Source organism: Cupressus sempervirens, chromosome 9 (assembly GCF_028749045.1).
Source record: "Cupressus sempervirens isolate cs-2001-9-10 chromosome 9, ASM2874904v1, whole genome shotgun sequence".
In the NCBI taxonomy this organism is placed as follows: domain Eukaryota; kingdom Viridiplantae; phylum Streptophyta; class Pinopsida; order Cupressales; family Cupressaceae; genus Cupressus; species Cupressus sempervirens.
The window spans coordinates 575749448-575774794 of record NC_143126.1 but is presented as its reverse complement, the minus strand read 5'-3'; positions in this window follow the sequence as shown (position 1 = coordinate 575774794).

Here is a 25347-nt window from a genome sequence, read left to right as displayed (position 1 = left end):
AAAAAGATATAAGTAAAGAGATCACTACTTGCGAAGTGTGTGAATTTAATGTGATGTGAATGTGAAGTATGTGGTGCATATGCAAATTGAATATGTGACATGCAAACTTATGTGAGATACCTATAATGTGATTTCAGATGTAAGATCTAAGATATGTGAAGTACAAAAATCAATAGAGAAGAGGTTATTGTATCAATTTTTTTTAAAAAGACACTAGATTGTATAATTGCATGTTTGGGAAGAGGGATCTTCTTGCAGACATATACAATTGTAATACAAATTCCTAACAGGGTTGAAGTAACTCCTAATAGGTTTGAGGCTTTTAATAGGGACTAGTCCTTTAACAAGGACCAAGACACTATATGTAATTCACAAAATCCTAACAAGGGAAATATCCTTAACATGAACCTTTTTTTAGTGGATCATTTTGTGGGTACCATCCCCACTGGGGTTTTCCTTGGCCAGGATTTCCCTAGTTTAAAAAATTGGTCTTATGAGTTCTGTTTGTGTTTGGATTTATTTACTGTTTAAAATTATTGGTTTACTTTCATATCCATGTTGAAAAGTAATTAATAATATCTAGTTGTGGTAAAAAGTTTGTAGAATGTGGATTAGCCCCCCCCTCAGTATTATCTATTTCTAGAAATTGGTATCAGAGCACAGTTACTCAGAAGAGACTTAACAACTTGAGTAAGTTCCCTGCGGATATGGAACAATTAAAGAGGAATTTTGAAGAAGTCCTTGATAAAATTAATCTTCTTATAGAAGAAAGAGATAACCTAAAAGAAAGGTATGAAGATGAAAAATATTATATTGGTAAACTAAAAGATAAGATTGATTATCAAGAATATAGAAAAGAGTCAAAACAGTGGACTAGTGATAGTGATGATATAGAAACCCTTAGGAAAGAAAATGAGATTTTAAAACATGAACTGAAGAATGTTGAACTAAAGTTGAGTTTGAATAAGGATGATGGCAAGTTTATTTCAAATCTGAAATCTAAGAATGCAGATCTAAAATCTCATCTAACAAAAGTGACATCTGAGTTAGATTCTATCAAAATGGAGCATGTAGAATTAGAGAAGTACAATACCATTATGAAAGGGGAATTAACTCAGGCTAACCAATAGTTAGAAAATCTTTATTCCACTAGTGAGAAAATTGATGAATAACTATTCCATTAGAGATCTTCTTATGACAAGATAGGTCTTCAATATCTTATTGGAGAAAAATCATCCCATAAAACCAAAGTTAGGAAGGATCTAGATCTAGTTGTTGAAACCCCTAAACCTAAAGAAAATGACCAAAATTTTATTGAACCAATGAAGTCTACAAAAGTATCTAAAGAAGTTGAGAAAGTAAATCAACTTGAGAAATGTGATGAACAAAATAAAATAGAGCAAGTTGAAACACCTGAAGAAGTCAAACATGAATTCAGAGGTAGATGTTTTATATGCAATGAGGTTGGTCATATTAGTCTTTCAAATCTATTAGTAACTTTTATTGTTATAATTATCATGGTTTTGGACATAAAGTAGTAGATTGTAAGAAAACTAATTTTTATAGTGATGTAGTTCAAGGCAAGAGAATCCCCAAAGGAGATGCCCTAGCCCCCACCAAATAACCACACAACATAAGAATAACAATAACACAGATATTGAGATCCTAAATAATGCTAATTCTCATAATATATTCATAAATTTAACATCCAACATGCTCGACTATAAGGCCTTCTGGGTGATGATCAAATACATAAACAATTACAATAGTAATTTTGTAAGATCCCTCAAGATCCAATCTCAACTCTTGTTAGTTTAAATGTACATTCTGGTAGAAACCTCCAAGGAAGATCTCAACTTGTGCTCACAAGTCCACTAAGCAATCTCCTTATTTCCCAAGCCACATCTACTAGCTCTTCAAAGTTCGTTGCTCCTCCACATCCTCTTCTCCAAGCTAGATGACAAATAATGACTAAAGAATCCACAAAATCCCCTACTTATACCCAAGTAAGCCATGGGTTTGCATGAAACATAAAAATTAAACAAACTCTTACATTAAATACATGTTGAGCCACAACTTAGGCTCCAACAAAAATTAACTACCAAATACCTTAAAATGCTTACAAATCTTATTAAATGTAGCAAGAACAATCAACCAATACCAAAATAGGTCCACACAAACTCCAAAAAAATGCCAGAATGTTCAAGAACCTCAAATTCCCTTTCATTAGATTCCCATGGTACAAACAAAAGAGTGTTCCACACTTTGATGCCCAATGAATAATTCACAACTCTCTTCATCTTCACCAAAGGCTTGCACTCCAATAGGGACAAGAAAACCAAACTAAACATTATCTAGATCTACTTCAACAATCAAAACATTAGAAGCATCTAAATCACTATTAACCAATCAACATTCAACTTATCACATCCATCCATATCAGAAACAAGTGCATCCAACTCCACATCCTTAATGACAACATGTAGATCCAACAACAAATCAACATCATTAGTAATATGTAACTCCTCAACAACATATGCTAAACTCTCAATACTAGCAATCTCATTGGGTGAACCCATAATAGTGGGTTACACTTTTTCAAAGGAAGCAAATACTCCAAAATCACATGACCACAAAAATTTTACTTCAAAGTTTCAATAGAAACTTATCAGCTTGTATAAAAACAAAAAAAAGAATTAGTTTCTATTGAAACTATTAGCTCTTTTTAGTTTCTATAGAAACTATGTTATAAGTTTCTATCAAAACTAAAAACTTGACCGTGGTTTATTAAACTTGTGGTCAAGCAGTGTAGTTTTGATTGAAACTACACTAAGTATTTTTTATCGAAACTACTTAGTATAGTTTTGATCAAAACTATTAAAATGAAAAAGTCCATACGAGACTCCATGTTGTCATTTTGTTTGGCTGTAGCAAGTTTCAATCAAAAGTGAGTTTAGAGAAAGGGCATTCGAAATTTGAACTTCGAAAAAGGTATAGTTTTGGTTTTATACATTTTTTTAATGGTTTCAATCACATTTTATATGTTTTTTGCTTCAATATATATATATTGTATATATGTACATATATATCATGTATATGCATATATATCATGCATGTCTATATGCATACATGATATATATATATATACATGACATATATATCCATATATATACACATGTGACATATATGCATATATATATATATATATATATATATATATATATATATATATATATATATATGCATGTATATACATGACGTATATATCATGTATGGATGATATATATAGAATGTATGGTTAGCATTGTGTTATGTGATATTTCTAGGGTTAGGATTGCATGATTATATTTATTTAAATTAGATTACGTTAAATCTAGCCAAGGTTTAATTAGACTTTCAAGATTAGGGTGAGGAGGTCAAGGTGAAGTTTATAAATTGGGGTTTATATTTATATATCTATCTATCTATATATATATGTGTGTGTATATGTATATGTATATGTATGTGTGTGTGACAGGTAACCATTGTCCAACTAATGTTAAAGGGTTAATTCATTGAAATTAAATTATTAGAGGTAACTTGGTGAAGATTTAAACACACACACATACATGTATATGAACTTAAATTTTAATACATTGCATTGTTTGAAAGTGTATACATTAAAAATTTAAATACATATGTGTACATATCCACAATATGCTCATGTATGTAAAACATGATATATATATATATATATATATATATCTATATATATATATATATCATGTACATATAAAGCATATATATACATTCAATATATATATGCATATATGTACATGATATATACATACATGCACACACACACACACACACACACACACACACACACACACACACACACACACACACACACACACACACACACACACACACACACACACACACACACACATATATATAACATCATGTTGTACATACATGAGCATATTATGGATATGTACACATATGTATTTAAATTTTTAATGTACACACTTTAAAACAATGCAATATATTAAAATTTAAGTTCATATACATGTATGTGTGTGTGTGAGTGTGTGTGTGTTTAAATCTTCATCAAGTTACCTCTAATAATTTAATTTCAATGAATTAACCCTTTAACATTGGTTGGACAATGGTTACCTATCAAACACACATACATATACATATACATATACATAGATAGATAGATAGATATATATACTATAAACCCTAATTTATAAACTTCACCTTGACCTCCTCACCCTAATCTTGAAATTCTAATTAAACCTTGGCAAGATTTAATCTAATCTTATTTAAATAAATATAAGCTAGATTTTACCTAATCTTATTTAAATAAATATAATCATGCAATCCTAAACCTAGAAATGTCATGTAACACAATGCTAACCCTCATGTAACTCTAGTGAAATCATGTTATATATTTACCCTAGAATGAAGACATGTTGATAGAATAGCCATGTAAGTTCCATAAAATATAAGTTACTGTAGAAACATAAACCTTTAAACATAAAGTTATATCATTTTAACCCAAAAGTTATCACTAAACCTAAGCATGAATATTAATTTTCTAACTTTAAATTTTTGCAGCATGATACTCACTTCTTAACCCTAAAAAATAGGCTAATTTATGAATTTCCTAACTAAAAAATTTAATCTAGAGATTTGTACACTAACCCTAAACATTTAATCCTAAAGATCCCTAAACATTATATATTAACTTTATAGGAAACATTTCAATCATGATTCTACATCAACACAAAACACTATTCTGAATGCACACTCCTTTAACCCTAGGAGCTAGGTAAATATTTACCTCAAGAATGTTGAAACCCTAATCAAATTAATTTAACCTAACCAAGTAACATTTTAACTTTAAGTGTAATCTCTAAAATTAACTCTAAGTTCTTAACAATAACTAGATAGAGTTCTTAAAAATTTATAGTTCACTAACCCTAACTCACAGGTTACACTTGACATAGAACACTATTTTGAACACACACTTGGACTTTAACCCTAGAACCCTAATTATTTTCCTAACCCCAACTTATTGAAAATTCACCAAGTAACCCTAAAATTAACCTTATAACCATACATAATATAAGTTTCATAATCATGATAAAACATTAACCTCAAGAATCTCAACCCTAATCAAATTAATTTAACCTAACCAAGTAAAATTTTACCTTTAAACACATGTATTATTTAATTTATGTTCACACATGTAGTACTGTACATATATATGTTATGTTCAAACTTCATATTTACACATATTATATATTAGTTTCTTAAATGTCATTGTACTTGTTAAATTTTAAGTTTATTAAAAATGTCATATTTTAGTTTTATTTTTAAAGTTTAATCATTATATAAACTTAGGAATACTATATACATTGACCTTTACTTGGCAGATCAACAATATCATATCCCCCTCAAACAATAGCCTCCTATGCCCCCCAAGTAGCCTCTCGACCCCTTCCTCCCCTCAAAAAAGAGCCTCCTATCCCCCCTCGAGTAGCAACAACCTCTTATCCCCCCCAAGCAATATCCTGTCCAGCACCAGCAGTGTGCTATTCATGTAGATCAACAACTTGTCCCACCTAACATGCTCTATGATCACACTAACCAAGAGATTCATAGACTTAATAAATCCTTGGCTAGTGGCACATGCTCTAGTGTGTATAATAGTACATGTCAGAACATCTTATGGAGTCTCACATATATTAGAGATGAGATTCATGTTGTTGCACCATATTTTGCACATACTATACATATTGTCCTTGATAGTAAGAGATGAGAGGTATCTTTAGGACTCTCATTGCAATAGGTACAAGTCTTAGTGTCCAAAGAGATACTAAAGAGGGAATGCTTCCCTCATTATCTTCCACTAAAGTATGTGAAGGGGTATTCTCCCCTTAAGTGTACAAATCCATAGATGGCTTCACTTATATACCCATGCTTCCTTGCTACTCATGGTCATTATCCAAATAATTACCAAATTCCACTCTATTTTATACAACACCTTTATGTTGAGGTTCACTTACATAGGGTAGTGAACTACACTAATTTACCATCACATTTAGGATGGGGGAATGGTAGACTAGTTGATAGGTAGCTAGGTCATCCACCACTAACACATAAGTTGATTGTTAGAGAGAGGGCACCTACTATTTTTCCTAAATTAGGTTCATCAGCTGATGAAGCCATGTATAACACATAGTTACGAGGGGTGATTCAAGGAGTTGGAGACATTGTTGTAGCTATCAGATCTATTTCTAGTGATGAGGTTGGCCAATATTTGATGTCACATTGGCATTCCAAATCATTTCCTACTGCTTCATCTTCAGGAGACTTGTAAGTGTAGTAGGCATCCCTTTGCTGACTAGCTTAGAGAGTCTGACTAGAGTGTTGGCATGAGATACTATGAGTAGTCTTGTTGAAGATCTATTATATTCATATAGATTTATATCAAAGCATCTTGGCATACCCATATTAGATGTTTGATATCATGTTGATGGTGGTATTGGGTCATATGCTCAACCACATTCCTCTCCTTGATCAGGTAGTGCTCATGGTGGTAGTACAAATCATGATCCATCTATTGAGAACTCTTTTGCTATAGAGGGACATATACATAGTAGTATAGACCCTTTAGCTAGTGTAGGGCATGGTTAGAGTTCAGATGCAAGCCTTGATGATGTTGACACTAGCTTGTTGACCATACGATGGATGGACTTGATGACACATGATGATTCTACTTCTATGCTATCTCATTGAGTTAGTCCAATTGGCTCATCATTATGAGGACGTGTGCCAGTCATTAGTCATGCTAGCATAGATATAGTGATGGAGCTAGATGAGGCCTAGCAAAATCTAGATAAATTGGTGGACAAGATCAATGCTAGGTAGTCTAAGTATTATCAGATGCCAACATCTACATAGGTAAATCTATAGTTTTTTACATTCATGTTAAAATTTCAATTTCAAGCATTTGTTCAACTAATGATTTATGCATGTACATGTTTTAATATGATTCGTTGCACACATGTATGTATGTATTGTAGGGGGACATTTCTATTTTTACTCCATCTTTGATGCCCGATCATGTATGTTGTCAAGACTCATTTGATGATGTCAATAGTAGATAGGTAAGTTTTAATTTATTTTAATTAGACACATGTGATTTTTAAATATAATGTTTCAATTACATGAAATTCAACTAAATTTAAAAGATATTTAATTAAATATGAAACTATGTACATTTATTTTACTTTCTCTTTAATATATAGGGGTCAACACATCCTAGTGAGCATCCTTATAGTAAGTCTTCAAACTGTAATATGAGGAGATGTCATGATGATAGTCTTGCACTTGATGATCCATAGTTTTTTTTTTTTATTATAGATTATTTGATCTAGACTTTCATCTAGATTTTACATGTTTGATGATTGACATGTACAAATATAGTTATGTTCTTATATGTTACATTATGTTGGATTATGTTAGACTATGTTCTTTTACATGTTAGATTATGTTGGATTATGTTCTTTGACATGTTATATTATGTCAATTATAATGTTATGTTATCTTGAAAATTATGTTAGATTATGATAGATTATGTTGGATTATGTTAGGTTATGATTATTTTAGGGTCATGGTTAGGTAATTAACTTTACATAATTAATTGCATACAAGTACCTAATTGAACTATAATTAGTTATGAATCACAATTTAAACTGAACACAAGTTAAATGAAAGAGTAAAAGTTATATATAATTACTTAAAAGTCCTAATTTAATCCCCTTAAGAGACAAGTCCTAATTTCAACCAAATTTCAAATTGTTGAACCAAAGTTTAGATTTCAAATACTTCAGAAAAATTTCAAATTTCAAATAGTAGTTCAACCAAATTTTAGATTTCAAATATTTCAACAAGTTGTTTCTATCTCGTATCAAGTGGGTCAGTCCATTGTTGGATAACATTTAATATTTTCCCATGATCATCAATATCGAGCCTCCACTTATGTATTCCAGGTCCTTTGACTAGATGAAGAGTTAGACCAATGGCAATAACTGGTTACTACACTAATATACCTTAATGTTAGGTTGATAATTAGTGAAATGAATCCCATTCTTAAGTACTTTATTTTGCTTCAAATATATTCCCTATACAATAACAAAACCTGAATAGAGGTCAATCAAATAAGTCAATAAATTTGAATTCATAAAAAAACATATATGCACATACATGTACATGATTCAACTATATACTAACCTATGGGAAACTATATTTCATCACTTATTTCAATATTTGTTAGCTTCTCTCTTTGTGTTGTGCAACACAATAAATAATAGCTAACACCTTCTACGCTTTCATATTCTACCATGACTACAAAAACATTGCGTAGACAAAGTATATGTATATAAATTCCATGTGTCATGTACATATTCATGATTTATAAACCATAATCTAATAAACCCTAATTGTAGATATTCATAATTTAATAAAACCTAATGCTAAAGATTCATAATACAAATAAACCCTTAATATTAAGTTAATAGTAACCCTAAGTTTATATTTACCATATTCCTAATTGGATAAATCGTAATCCTAACTATATACATAAAAAAATGTTTATAATACGATTGCATGCTATATGAACTAAATATGCCTTGAAAAAAAATATTGCACATGTACATACCTTGTCTCCTATAATATCTTGCTAAAGTGTTTTGACAATTTTCTTCTTCTTGTTTGTTAGTTTTTCTTCTTGAACATTTACTCACCCTTTTACATTTATCGGCCACATCGCAAATTATTTTTCCAAAATTTGAACACAAACGTTGCAAAATATTTCCTCCCTCCTAATTAAAGTGCAAATTATTTGATTGGATTTGAATGTTAGAATTGAAAATAAAAATTATTTATTTGACAATTTCTACTATTTTTTTTAAAGCCCTTAGGGCTAGGTCTAGTTTTGATTGAAACTAGAGCTACCCCATAACCCAAATGGTTAAGGTTTTTGGTTTTTATAAGAAATAGAAACTTTAGTTTCTATCAAAATTGATGATTTTTATTTCAATAGAAACTTAGTTTCTATCAACACTAAGAAAACTTTTCTTTTTTTGGAGTGGGAGAAGGTTTACTATGATTTCACGGCTTCCAAGCTCCATTACTAGGTTCAAATGGAGCACTAAAGTCATGTCCTTTTGCATGATATAAGTACTTTGAATGAAATTTCTAATGACTATGAATTTTCTACATTTTGAATGTTTTAGATATACATTTTTGCATAGGAATTGAATAGAGGTTTGTTATAAAAAAAAGAACCTATATATTGGATGCTCATGGAAAAATAGTGACTAAGAGATAAAAAAATTTGAAAAATAATTACGGTCTTTGTATTTGAGTCCTCTTTCAATCGATTTTTTTTTTGAAATAAAGTAAATATATAAAAAGTTACATGTGTCAAAAGCCAGGTATGTCCAAATTTGTGTTAGGTCAACTTTAAACTCTAATAGAATATGAAATAGTCAGGATATAGACATTATATAACCTCCATGGTTTTTGTATGGATGTTAAAAAACTAAATTCAAAAGAATCACATTGATATATATTGTAGAAAAAAGTTATGTGTGTCAAAAACAATGTCACTTTTTAAAAATTAGGTTTTTGATAACATACCAATTTTCATGGGAGAAAAAATAATTCAATCAAATCAATTAAAAAAAATAAAAAATAAATTTGGATTCTACACATAAAATCCTAAAAGGCTCTAATTTACTTCATCTTCAAACTCCTAATCATTAAATGGCAATTTGCATCTAAAAGTGAAAGTTTTCTTTAAAATTCACAATTCAGTGTCAATTTAGTCAAAAATGTGTAACCCATTATTATGGGTATGTTGCTCACAACAAGATGCTCTACAACACACAACTCATCAGCAATAATAACCTGATTATCCATGACCAAGCACTCTATAATTTCCATGTCAGACCCAACTAAATTATCATGAAAAGTAATCTCCATCCCAACATCAACAAGGTTAGGCATATCTTAAACAACAACCTCAAGTTTATCTATAGATTCTGTATCAGACTCCACAAACTAATCAAAAAAACCAACCTCTTCCACCTTGGCCTTGGTATGCCATCTTTTATTTTAAATGTAGGTATTCTATTTGGCTAGACAACTCTTCTCTAGATTGGTAGACTCTAGCTTAAAAAATCTCTTCAAAACTCAACCATCCTTTCCTTAACTCAATTGGTCAATCAAGCTTCAAACCAAGAAGACATCTATGAAATCCTTTTCTCCACCACATCACAAATATTTGCAATCACCTTAGGGTCTAATCCTCGTAGAGCCATCTTCTAATATCTTTGCAAATCCTATGCAACAAATCACCAACAAATCAATCTTCCTAAACAAAATCAACCTTCCCTCTTTGCATCCATTGATCTATCTATAAGTCCTTTGAAATTGTATGTTAGAACCATGATCTTCCACCTCACAACATAGACATATAGCATTCCAGAAAGAACAATCTACCACAAATCAAAATCTTCTTAGATCAACTCCTCTCGACCCAAGGTCCGAGTCCAAACTACCTCAACTTCGGTGATCTGTCTACAAACTTGAGAACAACTAAGCTTTGATACCATCTAATGTAGTGAAAGGCATGAGAATCCCCAAAGTATACATCCTAGGCCCGAAAAAATAGCCACACAATGAAAGAATAACAATAACAATAATAAATATATTTTTATCCAAAATAATGTCAATTCTCAAAATATATTAATAAAATTTACATCCAACATGCATGGTTGTAAGGCCTTTTGTGTTATGGACAAATACATAAGCAATTACAATTGTAATTTAGGAAGATCCATCAAGATCCAATCCTAACTCTAGCTAGTCTAGATCCACACTTTGATAGAAATCCCCAAGGGAGATCCCAACTTGTGCTGACAAGCCCACCAAGAAATATCCTTATTTCCCAAGCCACAACTACTAGCTCTTCAAAGTTCGCTCCTCCTCCACATCCTCTTCTTCGAGCTCAATGATGATTAATGACTAAAGAATCCAAAAGACCCCCTACTTATACCCAATTAAGCCATAGCATGGAACCCTTACATTTAATACATGTTGAGCCACAAGTCAGCCTCCAATTGAAATTAAACACCAAATGCCTTAAAAGGATTAAAAAACTTATTAAATACCTCAAGAATAATTAACCAAGACCAAAATAGGTCCACAAAAACTCCAATGAAATTCTAGAATCTTCAAGAACCTTAGATGGTCTTGCATCATATAGTAATGATGGAATTAGTAGGATGTTTAGGTATACTAACCTTGTAGGTAACGAAAGAAGGAGATCATAAAGTAGATCTAATGATGAAGAAAGACCTAATGGAGCAAGGATATATTACAAGTGTAACAACCTTGGACACATTACAAGGAATTGAAGAGCACTAGACAATCGAAATGAACCTTATCAGAGAATGAATACACCTACTAGTACATTTGCACTCAAATTTTGACCAATATTTTTGACCAAGCCTTAAATGGGCTTCTTCAATACTTTTAAAAATTTTTTTTTGCCCAATTTGGTATAAATTTTGACCAAAGTAGAGTTTTCCAAGCTAGTCAAAATTTCAACCAATTCTGGCCCATGATAAAAAAAGATATGATTTGAGTGTTGTGTGTTTTAATTTATTTTGTTATTTGGGTTTTCTATATTTTTGGCACCGGTTTGTAGCGACGCGAGAATAATTGAAAGGTTCTAAGTGCAAATTTATTGTTCAAATTTCTTTTTTGAAACTTCACATACATTTCCAAGTTCAAATTTATCAAAACATTGTAGGAAATTCTTCTAAATTGACTTGGATTTATAAAGATCATCGCACATGAGACTATATCTAGAATCTAGCTGCCTCTCTCAAGTCTATAACAAATGTTACTTTGATAAGCGAATCCCCCTTTACATTTGCTATCTTGATAAAAGATTGATCACCAAATGTGGTTTAAACTATTGATGCAAGAAGAAGACACAATCAACTTTAAAATTAGAGACAAGAAACCACTTCCACCGTACTTTTCTCTTTCTTAAATGTTACATTTGAAGAGAAGTTGTGATTGTCATTTTGGGGTTACACTTGACAAGAAATGAAGATGGTGTGTGTTTAGAAGAGATTGAAATTCATACAACTTTATCATTAGACAATATCCCTATAAAGGTCTATTCATTGATGTTACTTGACATTTCAAATTGTTTAAAATTCTTATCTTTTGTAGATCCACAGTGTACAAGCAATTGGTTAAAATATTAGAGTTTAATACACTTAAATCCATTTTTAGAATCTGTTTACTATAGGTTATGCTCAGGCTTTTTGGATCTAAGAGAGTAACTACATTAAAAATTTTAATTTCAATAAAAAGAGTTTCACATATCCTTTTCCTCTTCAAATATTTGAGTATCTTCCAATCCTTCTTTCTTTCCATAGTTTTAGATGAGATAAAAACAATTAGAAGGTGTACCTCTAATCAAATAATGTATTAAAATGAGCAATTGAGAAAGATGTGGAGACTTTTTGTGAGGTTTTGTAACCATTTTTGTTGGGTGTGGTAGGGTAGAAATATCAACCCACTATGATGATTTTTCCAAGTAATCTTATTGGTAAAGTTAAGGATTAATTATTTGAATAGTTACATGTGTTACTTGGGAGTTAAAAAGACTAATTTATATTGTATGTTGATTTTCATGATATTTTAATATCAAAAGAATTATATTGACTGAATTGATTCTTGCAACTAAATGCCCTCACTTGTCAATCAAAACAATTTATATTATACTTGTTTAGTAAAATTTTATACAAGATTTTGGGAGAAAGGATCACAAACAACATCAATAATTGAAGGGAGTGAAGAGAATGAGTAGAGGACTATATGCTAGGGCACACATATATGTTTTTTTGGTATGTGCATGTGTGTATTGTGAATGTACATTTTTACATGGTCTATGGCTGAGGGTAAGAGGATATAATAAATGAATATATGATCATCATAAAATGAGTGTGTTGTACAAATGGGCTAGGGAATTGTGCTTGTGCTTCAACATAGTACTTTCAAGAAGTCATCCAAAAAAGATTGGTACCACAAATTATGTTTCTCAAATGCAACAAGGGTTATATTGTTCTTAGGGCTACCATTCGTAATAGAAAGTCAACTTGATGATCTAAGAATCCATGTTCTTCAGATAAATCCTTCAATCTATACAAGACCATGCAATACAAAAGATTAGTGAAATTACGAAGAAATGAAAGTAGTATATTGATCCAAATAAAATTATTCAACAACAACTCATGTCTCATAAACCTAAGACATAAATAAGCATAATTCAATTTCCTCAACCAACATCAACTAAATTTTGAACTATTTTTTGTTGTTGGGAGGAGGTTGCTCAAAAGTTGTTCAGCAACTTTTTGAACAATTTTACAATTTTGATAACTTTGTATAAACCTATTTCCTATCATCCAATTTGTATTGCAAATAAGTATCAACAAAAACCAAATTTCTAATTTCTTGATGCTCTTAATGACCTTTGACCATCTCCAAGTTGACCAAGTTGGCTAATACATGCCTAACACAATCAATGGCTTTGTTTTCCTTACAAAATGGATTCAAATCCTTACAAAATAACATGTAATGATCCTTGGGAGCTTATTAAAAAAAATTGGAACAAACCCAATAAGAAATTACTAAAGGTACTTGACTACATGAGTTTCTAGCCAAGTGCATTCAACAAGAACTAGTAGATTTTGATGGCATAAAGAAGCTTTATAAGCCTATGTCTTTGTACAAAGAAATATGAGAAATCCTATCTAGAAGATGAAATTGTAACTTGAATAGAGTTAAAAAAAAAAGTGAAGTGACAATACTATCAAGATAATCAATCCACCAAGTAGATTATAATGAAGAACTATGATGTTTCTATCTCTTGAAAGTTGTACTTTTAGATTTTTTATCTATTTATATGAGGGTGTATCATCAACTGTTAATGAGTAGATCAATTGGACAGTTTAAGGCACTTAGAGATCATCATCATGAGAAAGGTAAACTAATTGTGATTCTGACAAGTAGGGCACTCATGTATATTTGTCCTCTTAATAAGAATATAGAAATAACAAACATTACATAGGAACACTGAGAGTCTAGTGTTCATGAAATTAGATAACCTTAGGATCCTAGAGTCCACTAGATGGTCTTATATTTTGAATGAAAACAACCTCATACAATTATCCTATTAAACAACTATTAATTTTAGGCAGACATAATTAACAAAAGCTTTGCAAGTTGTACTTTCAGTTTGTGAATGTATTCAACACATAATATAAGAGAAACAATTGATCAATTTAAGGATATTGTATAAAATAGAGATAAGCTATGTTTGATTTCTATTCCTTATGTTACTATGTAGGAATATCACAACTCCAAATAAATTTTAAAGCTCTAGATGCCTTGCTTCAAAGAAAAAAATTATGTTGAGGTCGTAACCAGTTGAATAAGCCTTAGTCCAACTACCATCTGTGTCGCTTCTAAATAGAGGATTGACTTGTCATCGCATGCATCTTTATTATATCACTTCTCCTTGTCCATAGAATCATCTATCATATTCAATACTTTAGAAACAAAACATCAAAACTCAATATACATCACATTTGCACTAGATGGGTAAATAATAAATATAAATCTGTGATTTTAAAACATTCTAAAACTTTAGCTAATTATTTTCACTACTATCAGTAGTACTATTTTGAATTGCATGGATAGAGCTCAACATAAAATATTGGAGATAATATATAACTTCCTCTAGAACAACTAGAAATGCCTTCAAAATTGAACAACCTACAAGTTATGCCTTGTGATTCTTTCAATCTCACTCACTTTTCTTTGTAATTGTTACTAACAATTCCATTAGAGTTCACTTGGCATATCATAGTGTGTTGGATATATATTTTGATTGCTTCAAAACTAAACTACACGTGTAGCTTATAAGCATTTGAAGAAGCCTTAGCTCATCACATCCTTCTTTATTTTATCAATTGTAATAGAAGTGAGGATTAAAATTCAACATAGACCACATTGTTGTGGGATGATCTAGAGAAGCCATTCTGCCCACAACTTATGCAAATTTGAAACATATTTTTTTGGTTTTATTAAATACAAACACTAGCATCCTTTCTCCAATCTAGTTAACTTTGATAACTATTAACAGTTGTTTTAATTTGTGTCCTCTTGTTAAAGTCCACCATTTAGTTAAGTATAATATTGGAGAGAACTGAAATATATACTTTAATTTAAAATTTATATCAAATTAAAAGAATTGTGTACAAAGCTATATAAGAAGAATATGTCTATTGTGTTTTGAATCATTAAAAATAATAGAAAACCCTAAGAAACTGGTACTTTGGCAACAACTAGAACACTTTCACCAATTCAAATGCAATTTATGTTATCTACAATTGTTGATCTGCCTCTTAACATTGGTTTTAAAAGGAAGGTAAATCATAGACATATCTTTTTTTCTGAAATTTTTTCTACTCTCTATCTTCTTACTTGGTTTAATGTGAATTATATTTTTTTCCATTTGATTTATCCAACTAGATCCTTGACATCAAACTTAATGTATATACACCTTCAATATTAAGTTGTACCACCCAAAATTACTACTAGCCATGGATTGGGGTTGCATAGAATTTGAATTAAGTTTGAATAGAACTATGCTAAGGTTGAAAATTTAGTGATGGAACTAACAATTTATTGAAAGAGTTTCTGATGATAACTGTTTAATTTGGATTAATTGGACTATTCTATAGAACCATGAAAAGGTTACAAATTTAGTGATGAAGCTATCAATTTATTTTTTGAGTTTGTGAGAATAGTTGTATCTATTGATTTTTAAGATCCAAATATGGGTCATTCATTCCTTCTAATTTTTCTTTAAATTGATTATGTGCCTTTTACTTCAAGACATGTTTTCTTATTTTCCATCCAATTAATTCATTGCCTCACCTAGAACTTACCTACTTATTTTAGCCTTTGTGATCTACTATGACCTTGAAATGAGTTGTCATCAAATTCCCACTCTTAATATATCTCCTTGGTGCCTAAATCAAATCTAGGCCAACTATTCTAGAGAAATGTCACAATTGTTGATTGTACCTAGAGAATAAGACCCATATTCGACACAAAGGTCCATGCCAAGATTTGGGAAGGATATTCGGTCTCTTGGTCAACCCAGTCAAATTTCACTCCATGAAATAATTTGAGATGTATATAAACCCCAAACTTTCCTCATTCCAGATGGACTAATTATGCATTCTTGCATTCATCATTCTAACTAGACAATTTAGAATCATAGTGTAGGGTTCAAGCAACATCTTGCATCTACAATTACACCTTGAGTTATTCATCCTCTGAGATTATTTATGTCTAGCATAAAAATATTAATAACCTCAGTCTTCAGTCAACTAAAAAGTGGTTGTAGCTCTTTGCCAGTGCCACAACCTAGGATGGAAGGCATGTTGCTTGTCCAGTAGCCACAAATGATGAAATTTGTAGGTAATTATTTTTGCCTAAGTTATTATAGAAAAATATTTTGGCTAATTTTAGAATCTGGGTCACGCCGTTAGATAAATATATGTTGTGTGATTCTTAATTCTCTTTATTTTTGTGGTGTTTTCCGTGAATCTACATTCCAAATTCTATCCAATTTTTATAATAAATAGCTTTCGGATAAACATTTAAATAATTTTTATTTTAAAAAATGATCTATGTGTTTTGAATGAGTTCTTAGTTTTGTAGATTTTATGTTGTGCATAGTAGAAATTACTAGGGTGAGGTCTTAGATTCAAATTTCTAGTTTACCTTTTAAGTGTTATATATGTACCCACATGGCCAACATTTTTACATTAATGAATTGCCTTTCCTACAAGGCATTTTTTGAGGATGCTAGAAGAATATAAGAAACTTTTGTATTGCTCCTTCCAATATGGCCTCTAATTTGGTTTAGTTGGATCGTTCCAAACCTATCGCCATTAATAATTACCAACATTTTTGCCTCGGGAATCAATTCCAATTTCAATTATTTAAGTTAAAGAATAATTTGTCTTTCTCTTGCTCTAAAATTTTGCATTTCTATTTATGTTTTAGCAATTTTTCATACAACCATGAAGAATGTCACATTTTTAAGCACTAAAGATTTTAGATTTTTTAAAGTTCTTCAATGGCTATGTGAAGTTATGGTGGCACCTTACTTTCATTTATGAAAGCATAAACTAGAAATGTTCTTCTGCCATTGCAAAGATCTTCTTGCATCATCTTTGATTAAATAAGATGAGGATGAACTTCATGTATACTACTTTGTGAGATCTTGTATTTCAAAAACATCTTTTTCTATTTCTATAATGTATAAACTAATACTAAGAGAAATACCAAACCTTGATCTAGTCAAAGATATGTCTACCAATGCATTTATTTCTTTCTTGGGTTGAAGTGGTGGCCTTGATAAGATCATGCTTCTAGGAAATAAATTAGCTCAATTTGACATGAAGAGTGAATCTTGGTTCCCTTATACTTTTTTGGAGGCCATAGAGGAGAATAACATACATGAAAAATATATCCTACTTGAGAATTACGAGGAGGAAATTTTTGGAGGTGTAACACCATGTAATATGTATGCATAGCATGCAAGGAACCCAATTTAGTAATAATTTCCCAAGTAGCCTTTGAGTACCTTTGACACATTTGAGAAACTTGTTTTATGATAATTTTGGAGTTCTCAAAATGCAAAGATTTCTAGAAGTCCTTGTGGGTGCCAGTAGCCCACCACTACTTATAAACCATAACTACTTTACACAAATTTTACTGGTCAAGGAAAGTAATTACCATATGCAATAAATCATCTGTAAGGTCCATTCTAACTTCTAGATCTTCATCATAGTCCAGGTAGCTTTCGTGCTCATTATAATCTCATTGCCACTAGCAAAGTCCACAAGTTCTCCATGCACATCATTTCTACTAATTGAACTATCCCTCCACTTGAAAAAATCAAAGAAAAATCCAATTGGGTAGTAGATTAAGAATTTATATAGTTCAATGTTACCAATGCTTTTAATAATTTTTTTTTTTGGATATTCATAGAAATAATTATGCTTAGAGGAATCAACTTTATAGTCATTCATTATGATGGACAAGTTAGAAAATTTCTTTATTTTCTTTCTCTAAAATAACTAAGATGAATCACATTCATTACCAACCCCACAGCCAATAGAATCACTAGTACTAGTAGGTCTTAATTAGGATTCTAAAAAACATAGACCTCTTCTTCCTTCCTTATGAGATGAAATGGGGAGGCTTGGAGGTAACCCATGTATTTCATTGCTAGAATAGGGTGATTAGACATAGGATTGTCCTTTTCCTATAAAAAACATAAACTTGTTCTTTCTTCCTTTTGAGATGAAATGGAGAGAATTGGAGATAACCTATTTGTTTAATTCTCCTGTAAAAGGTTGATAAAAAATGGGATTGTACTTTTTATTTGACATACTTGATGAACTTAAATTACTCCCTTCTAGTGCTATGCATTCTAGTTCTCTAGTTATAAGTGAATATTGACACTTTTGGTCCAAATTGAAGGTTGCTTTCCCTTCAATAATTGATGGGATAGAGTCAACAACCATGTTAATACATACATCAGACATGACTCTTCATTTTCATATGTATCTATAGTCATTCCAAATACTTTGCAATGTACAAAAATCATCAATGCAGATCCATTAACATATCTCAACAATATTGTACTACACAAACTGATTTTATAAACATATCTCAATGATATTATTGTGAAGTACAAACATCCATATTTCCATATTATTAAACTATGTAGAGCTATATTCTTGTTGATTATACACTCCTATATAAAAAATATAATAAAATAAAATTACCTATCATATAAATTAGGTCAAAATTAATAGTAGTGACCACTTTCTGGCTGAATTGTAAAACTAAGTCAATTACCTAATTTATCCTTCTTAGTTAGATAATTACAATCTAAATGGGTAAAGATTTACACACAAAGGAATGTTTCTATGTGTATACACAATTGTTGACATTGAAGGCATAAAAATGTTTGATTTAAAATATGCTATGATAGTAAATGCTACTAGTGGTGATATGTGGATGGTGTTATGTTTAATGTACATGATATGCTCTTGAAATTGATATGTATTTCTTTAGCAGTTTGATTGCTAGATCTAATATTCCAGTGATTCTGCCAAGAGACACTTCACTCAAATGGAATAGGCCTGATATAGGACTAATTAGAGAGGTAATGTTCAATGATATAGGATATTAATTTCCTAAGAGGTCAAAAGTGTAGACTCAGTACTAGTTATATATAAAAAATGAAGAAGTTTCCCTCAAGATGTTGAAATAATGATTTATACCTTCCTAACATATCTTCTCTCACAAAAAGGTACATTTTAAAGAGACATCTTTGTACACATCATTTAGAATTTGTTTCATTTCACAACATACTCAATACCAAGCCATTTCATGATTATCGTTGATTACTTAGTTTGTTTTAACAAATTCATTATGATTACAATCAATTTAAACAAATTGATGAAATTTTTAATATATGATAATACTAAACAAATTGAAATATTTATGTAGTGCACATTTTGACTGATAATTTTTTACTAATAGCCATTGTACATTTAATTGGTAATTGGAAAATAAATAGAAATTGTGGCATTACTATAGTCATAGCAGGAAGAGTGGGTGATAAAGTTACAAAATTTTCTTTGATCGGTTCTATTTTATGAGAAAGGAGTTGTAAGAGAGCAATATATGCTTTTGAATTTTCTTCCTTATATGAATAGCACTTTTGAAGGAACCACTTTTTAATAACCTTATATGATTTAGACTTTACATTTTCCAATAGCATTTTCTTATAGATATACAATTCCTTTTCAAGAGATCCATTTTATGTCTATCCTACAACCCTAGTATTCTATGAGATGAAACCTTTATTTGGCAATCTATCAAATACTTCATGACTTGAGCATGTTTCCACAATTTCCATACAAGACTATAAGGGATTACATAGTTATAATATCTAACAATTTCCACAATTCCGGTAGAATGCTGGAAAAGGTTGTAGAGTCATACTGTAAATTTTCCAATAGCATTTGTTTAAATATATACAATGCCTTTTCAAGAGATCCATTTTGTGCATATCATGCAACCCTAGTGTTCTATGAGATGGCATTATTTTTTGGTAGTCTATCAAAAACTTCGTGCTTTGATCATGTTTCCAAAATTTCCATACAAGTCAATTAGGGATTTTATAGTTTATAAAATCTAAGAAATATCCACATTTGGTTATACACTTTGATGGAAATTCATGTCCAATCCTCAGGCATTCATTTTCTCATAGACTATTAGGATGCTAGAGAGGTTGTGAAAAATGACATCAAATATGCCAATAACATTTGATTAAAGGTTTCTAATTTTGCATGCCTTTTTTAACAAACCCATATTGTGCATATCCTACAATCATTGAATTCCATGAGACCACATCCCTTTCAAGTATTTTGTCAAACAATTTAAATGACCTCTGTATCCTTCCATATTTTACATACATGTCTATCAGAATGTTGGTAATTATGATGTCTAACCAAAATCTTTTTAAAAAAAAATTGATCACAGTTCATGTGTGTTCTAAAGGCCCCATTTTGGCATAGGTTGGGAGGAGGCTAGAAAAGGTTATCGAGTCCTACTTTACCCCCTACCAATTGCACATGCTTAGAAGTTTCTAAGGATTTTTGAACAAATCCATTTTGTGCATATCCTGCAATCATCTTGATTGATGAGACTACATATCATTGGGGCATTTTTCAAATAGTTCACATGCCTTGCACATGGTTCCCTATTTTACCAACATGTTTACTACTGCACTTCCAACTAGAATATCTAAATGAATTCCACTCTTATTTATGTTTTGATGGACAACAATGACTAGTTCCAAAGAACTAATTCAAGCACTAATTGTGAGAATATTGGAAAAGGTTGAGGAAGTTTTTATAAAATCTTGTAAGGATTTTTTAAAAAATCCATTTTGTGAATATCCTACAATCATTGCAATCTATTAGAGTACAATTGATGCTTGAATGTTGCCTTCACAACTTATCTTTGGTGTTGTGGTTGTAATTTTTTTTGAAGTTCCCTTACATATGACATTGACATGAATATCTTTATCATTGCTACATGTTTTCCTAAAAGCACAAGTTATGAGAATACTTTTTTGTATTCATTTCATAGATAGTAAAATATGCATGCCAAGTATTTGATTACAACACTATGTTCTTCCTTACTATCTCATGGTTTTGATGATTATTAAACATATTTCTAAAAGTTATTGAAGGCGTGGCAACATTTATATATAACTAACATCGCTGTCATCGAAAAGTGATACGTATTCATGGATTGTGGCAAGTTACATGTGTTTTTGGAATAGATAACTGCATATTATCATTGTAGAATGTTGGGAGTATTGAAAGGTTCTTTTTGGTTGAACTTGGTTTTCTTTCTTATGAGTTCAAACACAATATCTTGGTCTCTTGTAATGTAGATGGCATGAATCAATAATTCTTGCTTTTACAATGAATAACATAGTGAATTAGCAATATATGGACATGGAAGAGGTAAGTAAAGGAACTGCATGAATTTTTAAGGGTTTCTTTCAATTAGTAGCTACTAAATAACCATTTGGGAGAGAAGGAAAGGCCATCTATTGGAGTGTAGGAACTAGTTATGGTGGTTAGCAAGGAAACTCTCAGCAATACAAGGGTTTAATAGTTTAAAGATCTCCTCAGTTATTGGGATCTTAAATAGCAATAGTTTGAAAGATTATAATAAGTTAATTAATTGTTCAAGTTCATATGGTAGAGTTATTTGGGATTGTTGAGAGTTGTAACTTGAGTAAGGGTTGTGTGCCAAATAGCATAGAATAGGGTCTTCGAGTGATATGCCTTGAGGAACTAGTTAGAACATAAGGTTTTGGAATTTGGAAGAATTCAATAATGGATATCTAATTCTATTTTCTGTATTGGTAGATGTTTTAAGAGTTTGAGTTCTTACCCTACATTCCAAGGTAGGTTGTAAGGGAGAGTATCATAGTAAGAGTTTGTATTGGCATATTGAAGCCAATCATAGCATGTAGAACCTATTAATGGTTGAAATCACCTAGTTGGCTAAGAGATAAGCCTTTTGAAATCTTATGGGGATATGGTGTCGATTAAGATCTTGGAGGGTGTAATTTGATGCAGGTGTTGATAAATGTTTTAAAGAGTTTGATTTCTTACACTAAATTATCCATTTACTATTAGCACATAGCACATAAGCGTGGCTCATGATTAAAGGGTAGTGTTGTCCTATTTGTATCCACCATTTTAAAAAATGATGGCGATCCATGTATCTTTAGAAACAACAAACTTTTGATCTCTGCTAAGTGGTGCAGGGGCCCTAGGTCCTAAATAAGGTGGTCAAACACCAAGGAGGAGACTACCAAAGGTCAATAAGTGTTCAAGATGATTAAAGATATTTTATAAATTCTTATTATTCATATAGGCAAGTTGATTTCATGTTATAAAAAGAACTATGGTACAACTTGAGTCCCTATCTTAGAGAGCATGTTAATTTTTAGTAAGTTTGCAAGTTGGCACTTGTCATCATCTTTTTACTTTAGTTACATCATGGTGATTAATTTTGGATTTTTAAGCCTCAACATTGATTTTTGCAACTCAAATGGGGTATTTAAATTATGCTTAGATTTTCATCTATGTTGCCAATTCGGGTTCTAGTTTTGGTACATGGGTTCAATAATTTTCCCCCCTTTGGTATAGGTTTGAGTTCATTCATACATAAACACATTGCAAATATATGTAGACATGTAGAGGGAAAGGGTTGAATTTTTGACATAGGCTAGTAGTGTTACTTTAGTGGTATAAGTGTTGGTTATCATGCTTTCTGATGTTTCTTTTGAGTGGAAGATAGCAAAGATATTTGCAAAAATAAAGAAAGTGGTAGTGCCCAGAAGATCTAGACTAATTTATAGAGTTGAAGACCATATTAAAATGACTTGTAGAAAATGGTTAGCAAATTGATCCTCTTCTATTATGATATATGATAAGATAACATGACAAGGACATGGGTTCTAAAAACATATACCTATTTTTGGTTTATCCCCATGCTAGAAGATGAGGCCATTTAAATATGTTTCTATTCAATTGGTTGTTAATTGCTCATGATTGGCAGCACCAAAAAATGATCATAATGGGAGATGATCATAGTACCTCTTATGAAGAGTTCACTAAGAGGCTTATTGATAAATTTGACCCTAAACATCATGTTAAGAAGTTGGCTTAGTTTGAACAACGTTGTTCAATGGACACCTACATTTCCAATTTTCAGATTTATCAATATTGGCCACTTATATAACATAGAGATGGTTGATGGTATTATTTATGGATGGATAAAAGCTCTTAGTCCTAACTCTCTAGAGACAACCATTAAGAATGCTAGAGACAAGGATTCAACAATTGCCAAGAATAAACTTTTGTACAAATGATCTATGTTACAAACTAAATCATGTAGAGGGAAAGGGTTGATTTTTAATGTGGGAACCAATCCATCAAAACATATAATAGAAAGTTTACAATATTTGGACAAGTATGAATAAACTAGTACTTTTGTAGAACAATTCAACTCTTGATGACACCAAATATTTCTTTCAAAACCATATGTGTAGATATAAACATTAACTACAACAAGTCTAGTTTTTTTGCAAATATACACATTAGTTACACCAAATATTTCTTTCAAAACCATATCTACAAATATAAACATTAAGTACAAAATGTCCCATTTTTTTGTAGATATACACATTAGTTACACAAAATATTTCTTTCAAAACCATATGTGTGGATATAAACATTAAGTACAACATATCCAATATTTTTGTAGATATATACATTCATTACATCAAAAAAAAAATTCAAAACATATGTGCAGATATAAACATTAAGTACAACATGTCCAATATTTTTGCAGAAATATTTTCCTATGAAGAAAGACCATGCCTGACAATATGAACCCAGAACAAAATAATGAGATAATGGATACATTATGGTCTCTGTTATGAAGAAACTCCAATAAATATAATTGTCCTTACAAAAAGTGTAAGGGCTTAAAGAATTGAAAAATTATAATCACAACAACCCAGAGTCATTGTAGGTAACATGGTCAAGTTCAAGGGGCCACAATTTTTGTCCATTTCTAAATATGGATTTCCTATTGAAGGAACATGGACGTGTGAATATCCAAGCTGAGGATAACACTCATGTGGAAGAAGATGATAATGTGCTAGAGAACATGATTGAAGAAGATGGTATTGGCACAGGTGATGAAGATGCTCATGATGATGGTACTATCACATTTGATAATGATGATGAAGATGGTCTTGATATACCTTTACTTGAGAAGGCACCTTTTTTAACACTATCCTAAATAAACCATGCTTACCATTTATTGCAATTCCCTATAACTAGAGTTAAAAAATTATAGTTTTTTTCCTTCTTTGCCCTCATCCTCATATGCATTCAATCACTCATATATCTATTGCTGACTTATTAAAAGTTTTAAATTGAATGACCAATTTCCAATTGTAAAGTATAAATAGCTCACTATTATTTTAAGCTTTTAAATTGATTAAAAGTGTAGTGCTATAAATGAGTCCCTTGAGAAGATTGAGATAAAAATATAACTTGTATTCTCTATTGTTAACTAGAGTTTCTCAAGATTATCACTGAAATGGAAAATATTGATTCTTGCAGCTCTCTAGTCTCTAAATTATCTGGAACTTGCAAAGGTATGTTTTCTTGCCTTAGTCTTGGACATAAATTCTTTTGGAAACATTCTTTATGTTGATCTTTTACTAAATTTTAAAGATGGCTTTTAGAATCAACTATACATTTTTAATGTTATGGTTTTTTTTTTTTTAATAAAAAAAATCATACTAAATGATCCTTTATGTTTATATTTGATCATCAATTGTACTTTATTAAAAGAAAACTATGTTGTATGCTCAAAAATAAATATTTTAACTCTTCATTGTGAGGTGTGAAAATATCATATCCTTTGATGATGTCAAATATACAAAATTTTACAAGGTTGCTAGATCCATGGAATACAATTATTGCATCATGGTTT